This window comes from Vigna unguiculata, chromosome 3, assembly GCF_004118075.2.
Source record: "Vigna unguiculata cultivar IT97K-499-35 chromosome 3, ASM411807v1, whole genome shotgun sequence".
Lineage (NCBI taxonomy): Eukaryota > Viridiplantae > Streptophyta > Magnoliopsida > Fabales > Fabaceae > Vigna > Vigna unguiculata.
The window spans coordinates 18015085-18022881 of record NC_040281.1 but is presented as its reverse complement, the minus strand read 5'-3'; positions in this window follow the sequence as shown (position 1 = coordinate 18022881).

Below are 7797 nucleotides of genomic sequence, written 5' to 3'. Positions count from 1 at the left end.
ACTTTGTAGATAAACCACATAGTCATTCAGAATAGTAGACTTTCTATCTCTGTGAGATCTTCTTAATACTATTTCTTGTGGGTGTTCTACTACCGATTCATTGTTAACCTTAGGATCATTAATTTGTTGTTCTTCTTGATTGTTGTTAGTTTCTACAACATGTGGAACAACAACTCTTGATAAAGAAGTACTAGCTACATGAACTTGTACTCTAACTTTCTTAATCTCCACATTTTGTGAAGCGTCACTCCCACTAGTTTAACCATTCTCAATGAATCAAGAATCTCAAGCTTGAACGATTCATGTACTATGGGTAGCACAGTAAAACATATACCCTTTTTATTTTTTTGGATAACCAATGAAGTATCCGCTAATTGTTCTTTCATGCAATTTCTTTTCTTGCGGATTGTATATTTTTACTTCTGCCTGACAACCCTAAATATGTAGGTGTTTGAAATTGGGTTTCCTACTCGTCCATAACTCAAAATGAGTCTTTTGAACAACTTTAGTAGGAACCTTGTTTAATAAATACATGACTGTCTTTAAAGCATACATCCACAATAATACAGGTAAACATGAATTACTTAACATAGTCCTAACCATATCCATTAAGGTTCGATTACACCTTTTTGATACACCATTTTGTTGTGATGTGTCTGGCATTGTATATTGAGCACATATACCACGTTTGTCAAGGAACTTAGCGAATGAACCAGGATGTTGTCCACTTTCATCATATCTTCCATAATATTCACCACATCTATCAGATCTTACGATTTTCAACTTTATGTCTAATTGTTTTTTCACTTCATTTATATAAACTTTCAAGACATTCACAGATTGAGATTTCTCATGCAGTAGATAGACAATGTCCATAATGCGTAAAATCATCAATAAGATGATGAAGTACTTCTCTTTATTGAAAGCATTTACATCAAACGGACCACATATATCAGTATGTATGATTTCAAGAAGCTGAGTGCTTCTTGTGGCTCCTTTCTTTGTGTGTTTTGTTTGTTTGCCTTTAATATAATTCACATACACATTCAAATAAGTAAAATTCAAATCCGGAAGGATTTCATTATTTACTAATCTTTGCATTCTTTCTTTGGAAATGTGTCTCAAATGCTTATGCCACAAGTAAGCAAATCATCCATCCACTAAATTACGTTTAGTGTGAACATTGTGATGCAAGGTCATAAGAGTTTCAACATATAAATTATCCAAATTCAATTTATATAAACCATCATAAAGTGTACCAAATCCAATCATAAAAGTATGCTTAAATAAACTAAAACAACCATTCCCAAACTTAAAAGAGTATCCAACAACATCCAGCTTAGACAAAGAAATTAAATTCCTAGTGATACTAGGTACATAAAAAGTATCCAAAAGGTCTAAGTGATATCCAGTGTAGAGGATTAGACGATAAGTCCTGACGGCTTCCACTAGAACTTTCTCTTTGTTGCCCATGAAGACGAACTTTTCATTTGGGTTTATGGCTCGGGTTGAAAGAAATCCTTGCATCACATTAGAAACATGAGTTGTACATCCAGAATCAATCCACCATGTATTATGGGGAACTTCAGTTAAGTTTGATTCAAAACATACGTAAGCATTATGCTCACCTTTCTTTTCGAACCAAGCTCTACGCTTTATGCAGTCCTTTTGGAAATGTCCAGACTTCCCGCATAAATGACATTTGTCATTTTATTCTGAATTTTGGTTGAGGACTCGTCAATCTTCAGTGGTCTTTTACCCTTTCCATGTTTCTTAATAAATTTCTTTCCAACAACTCTTTTATTCTTCACATACTGAATAAAGTGGCTTCCTAAGTTCTTCAGTCGGGTCTCCTCCTGAATTAGCATACTATGCAATTCATGCATGTTCCACTTGTCTTTCATGGTATTGTAGTTCATCTGGAATGGACCATACTCAAACGGTAATGAGTTCAAAATGAACTGCACGAGAAAATCTTCATACATTGCCATTCCTAGAGACTTAAGTCTTGTTGCGATATTTGTCATCTCGATCATATGCTCGTGCATATTATGTGAACTGTCAAACTTCATGGTGGTCAACATAGTCATCAATGTCCCAACAAGAGATTTTTCAGTAGTTTGGGAGCGCTCTTCCACAAATTTCAAAAATTCTTTTGCGTTATTGGTTTTGGGAAGAGTTAACTTAATATTGCTTGTTATACTCATTCTCATAAACATTAAGCTAAGTTTGTTTGACCTTTCCCAAGCTTTGTAATGGGCTTTCTCTTCATTGCTACTGGCATCCGTGATAGTAGCTAACTTTTCAACTTGAAAAGACAAATCAAGATCCAACACACCTAAGTGAAATTGGACTTGTTCACTCCAGTCAAGGAAATTCAACCCATTAAAGACTGGAACAAACATAGCGTGCAAGTGTAAAGATATCATAACAGAGACTACAATCATGCTCATTAATTATGAGAACAATTAATCAACCTTTAGGCGATCCTAAAATACCTTATAATAATGAACTTCATTTAACCCATAAATCAATTATTCATAATTTAGCATCCATTCTATGGGTAATTAAAATAAAAACATTAATAATTTGAAACAAAAAAAACTTTAAAATTTTGGCCACTTTGGTGAATAACAAAATTTATCATACTTGATTTTAAATAAATAAATATATATACCTTTAATTTCTATTAACCATATATAGCATTTTCATAATTTTAATTCAAATAAATGGATGCCTTAAAAACATAATTTAATAAAATCGTCAATTGATTCGGCCTATTAAAATAAATCAGCAAACTCATGCATCCATTTAATTAAATACATTTTGTTAATGCACCAAATTATAAACATACATACCAAATGCTTTTATTTTCCCTAATTAATGCCAATTTATCATGATACATAAAAGAGAAAACCTTAACCTATAGCATGCAATTCAAGCAACAACATTCCATTAATTCCAAATAAAAGCTTATGCACTTCAAATAGAAAATGTATCATGTGAATTTCATTCACTCATGCACTATTCAATTCATGGGAAAAGACGAATTGCTTTTCCAATTCAATTACACACGTAAGATGCAAATGCTTTCCAATTTGAAATTAAACTAGCAGAATAGTTTTCACCAAAACTACTTTCATGCCATTGACAACGTTTTTAACACGCGACTTGCAAAACAATATTCAATCATGAGAAGCAATTGTGCTTTTACATACGCAGCAGACAAAATTATTTGATGAATTTCATCATAAGCATATAATTTCAATTATAGCGGAACATCTTCATAAATATCATTATAATTTTAATGTGTTTTATGTGTCTAGCACTTCCAAAAATTTTATGTATTTATTTTGGAGTTAAATATGTTTTTTGTTCTTAACTTTCAGTTAAAATTGAACTTAATTTCTCTTAAAAAATTTGGACTAATTTAGTTCCACATCTTTATAAATGTGTGGATTTAGTCATTTTAACCAAATTTTGCTAAAATTATTTGATGTTTCAAACACGTTTCTAAGCTAACATTGAAGTGACAATTACTAATGCAATTTTGACTATTTAACTTGCATTATAGGCCTCGGTTATTAGGAAACCGAAGCATATAATGACGCAATGACATTTTTTCAATTTCTGCCAACTTTTCTGTCTTAATTGCAATAGATTCGCTGCCATAAAGGACATTTGGCCTCGGTTAAAAATGAACTGAGGCCAAAAATCACTATTTTACCTCGGTTAAAATTGAACCGAGGCCAAAAATCACAAATTTACCTCAATTAAAAATTGAACTGAGGCCATATACCAAATTAGGGATTCAAAACGCGAATGCATTGTTCTTTGTCTTCCACAATGCAGCATTCCCGTTTTCACTCTCGTGATTGTGCCTCTTCTGTCCACAACCATCGTCATCTAGCCTCTATTTGCGTTGTCAACTACTGTCGAGCCTCCTTCCACGTTGTTGCGGTCATTTGGGTTCCACAATAACCGCTGGTTCGTCCCACGCAACCACTAGTTCGTCTCACACAGCCACTACGCCAGTCTCCATCATGCCACCATTCTACGTCGTCAACAACTCTTCGTTTTCCCAAAACAAAGCTTCTCTATTTGTCTGTTAGTCTTTCGCGCCACCGTTGCTCCCGTTCTAGCAAGCCACAGTCGCGCTCCGTCACATTCTCCGTGCGTGTGGTGGTTAGTTGAAATTCGAAAAATTACGTAATTCCCCCCTTTTTATTTCGCGTTTTGTATAATTGATTTTGCAATTTGGGTTGTTGTTTTCCGTTTTGTTGGGATTTTCTTGGTTTCTATTTTTTTCTCCTATTTTTGATTATTTCTTGTGTTTTATGGTTGTATTCTTGTGTTCTTGGTTTTAAATGTATTTGGATTGTAAATGATGTTATGTTTCATAAAATGTATAGTTTTGTTTCTGTTCTATTCTGGTCTGGTGTTTTAAAAAAATATGCAGGTTAAAAAATGTGATAATAACCAAAAACAAATTTTTTATTTAAAAAGTTAATGAGACATACGGTCTCAGTTCTTATTAGAACCGAGGCAGAAAGGGGGGACATATGGCCTTAGTTCTCATTACAACTGAGGCAGAAAGGTGAGTTTTTGCCTCGGGTAACACCCGAGGCCAAAAGCTTACCCTATTTTGCCTCGTCTTTATATGTCTCGGTTCTAAAACCGGGGTAGAATAGCAAAAATAACTGCTGCCAAATGCTCTTTCTGCACTGGTGCATGTGTTAAATAATGTAAAAAACTCAAATATTATCATGAAACGTATTTACACATAGCATATTATATATATATATATATATATATATATATATATATATATATATATTTGTATTCTCTATTTTAATGTTCAATTATTATATATTATATATATTATTTGAAATAATTGTATGATAAAATGTGTTTTATTAAAAAAATACATAAATAATTTAGATAAAATTTTAAAATAAAAATAATAAAATATTATTATTCAATTTTACAAAATAAAATATTTATATTTTTTAATTATATTTTAATAAATTTAAGTTTATGTAATAAATATATTTTATTTTTTTAATGTACTATTTTCTTATATGTGTATTGATGATACTTATCTTACAATTTAATCTTTATTCTATCTAAATGGAATTCAATTAATTTTATTATAATAATCAACAAATCAAAATTTAAGTAAACCGTGTTTCACGGGTCCAAAACCCAGCTTTTTACGATAAAATTGTAAAACTTAAACCAAAGTTGTAGTCTTGAAAAACGACTTCTAAAATATGAAGTTCTATCCACGAAACACCACTGACTCATTTCAGTAAAAAATTTTGACATTGTCCATTTTAATAATTTTGAAAAAAAGAAGACTAGATTTGTACATTTCTCGAACTGATAGTGATAATAAAAAATACTCCTACTTTCTTAGTATATAATTTTAAAAATTGTTTTGCATTAATTAAAAATATAATATATTTTTTTAACAAAATATTTGGAAATATCAATTTAATAAATATATGCATACATTATTTTAAAATTATTATATGAATAAAGAATATGTTTTTTTTTTCATTAATTTTTAATCAAAATTAAAATTAATCTTTTTATGAAACTTTTATTTTATAACTACGTTGAAATAAAATTATATCAAACATTAATTAAATGTGTTTAAACATTAAATAAATTTAATAAAATTTGGTTAAAATAATTAAATTTATATGTTTTTAAAAAAGTTAATAATTAAATTTATATGTTTTTAAAAAAATAAATTAAGTAAAAAAAATTAATTTTAATTTTTACTAAAAACTAAAAAATATATAGCTAATCATAATATCAATAATATTTTACTAAAATTATTAAAAAAAATTAAAGAGAATATTGTTCTAAACGTGGTATAAATAAAAAATAATAAAGAATGATTTCATTTTTGAAAAGGCATAGTGAGACTATGATGCTTTCTTCAAAGCTTATCAGAGAAACAGACAGACGGACTTCAACTCCCACGTCACGTTATTGGATAGTCACATCAACATTCTTATCTTCGAATATTCCATCGCTTTCATCCAAATAAATAATACACCACTACCAATTTCTGAGGACACTTACCTTCATTTAAAATTTCTTTTGTAGTTTTAATTATTTAAAAAAATAGAAAATGTTTAATATTTTCACTTTATATCTTAATAACTTACATTATGTTTTATTTAAAATAATGTATTTATAAAAAAGAGACAATTTTATTGAAATTGTTTAAAAATGTATAATAATATTTAGTAGATCTCAATACATTATAATAATTTTAGGCTACAGTAACTGTGTAACCGAAGTAAGTACTGAATAAAAATAACTTCAAAAACATAAAAAAGTTAATATTATATATATATTACAATCGTTTAAATTTATAACGATCACAATAATTTCTACATATTGTCATTTATAACGATCACAATCGTTTAAATTTAAAAAATGAGTAATTTTAAAAACTCATTTAAAAAAAATTAGTATGTATCCTTAACCGAATAAAAAAAATATTTATTTTTAGAATTAGATAAACGAACATGAAAACCAAAATTATTATATTAAACAAATAACCACAAATAAATCATTCAATTATCATCCTATCGCATTCATTTTTTTATTCCATAGCTCAATCTCCAGGGATCAGGTTGCGTACACATACCTAAATCATACACCTCACAACCTGCAATTGCTTCCTACGTTGGATTTCCGCATTCAGGCACTACGCAAATATAAATAACTCGGATAATTTTTAAAAATTAGTGGGAAATAGTTAATATACGTCTCTATATTTTCTTAAATATTTAATAATTATTATTAGAGTTAAATATATTTTTATTCTTTTAAATGAAATTTAAAGTTAATCCATTTTTAAAATTTTTAACCAATTTAGTCATTCACCTTTAAAATATCTTTAAAATGTATAAATTTAGTCTTTTTAACCAAATTTTGTTTATTTGACATTTCAAGCACATTTTATTGTAGTATTTGAATTGTTTATACCATTTAACACATTTTTACTTTAATATTAACTCAAATATTATCATAAAATACGTTTAAAATGTTAAATAAACTTAACAAAATTTGATAAAAAAGACTAAATTCACACATTTTAAAAATGAATGACTAAATTAATATAAAATTTTAGAGAAAGACTAATTTCAAAATTCACTTAAACTTAAAGACTAAAAACATATTTAATTTATTATTATTATTATATAAAATAAATATAAATAATTTATAATATATTGTTTTACTGAAAGATATAAATATTTTGTAGCATAGTGGATTCTTTAAATTTATCTACGATTATATATTATATTTAGATAATGTATTCTAATTTTTAATTTTAAAATATAATTAATGGTGGGAAGTATTTACAATGACAAATCTATTTATATATATTATTATTGCCTTTCAATAATTCAATTTTAAAGCAAATTACCAGATATTTAGGACGTTTTAATTAAATATTATCTTAATTCGAGATTATTATGCAAAGTATTACCAAATAAATTAATCTGGAAAATAAAATTACACAAACTCTACCCGTCTATTTAAATTCGGCATTTTCAAATGCCTTATAGCGTTACAGCTAAACCAGTTAACTTGTATGTTGATGCTTAACAGAACCAATATCACTTGTTGAAGTTTAAACCCTAGTTGGTTCATTCATCACGAAGGGTTTACAATTATTAAGAATACAACGTAATCATGTAGTTGCATACACCTCAATTTTTGAAACAAAACAAAAATTGCAATCGATAATTCAACAAGTTAAAGTCGCAC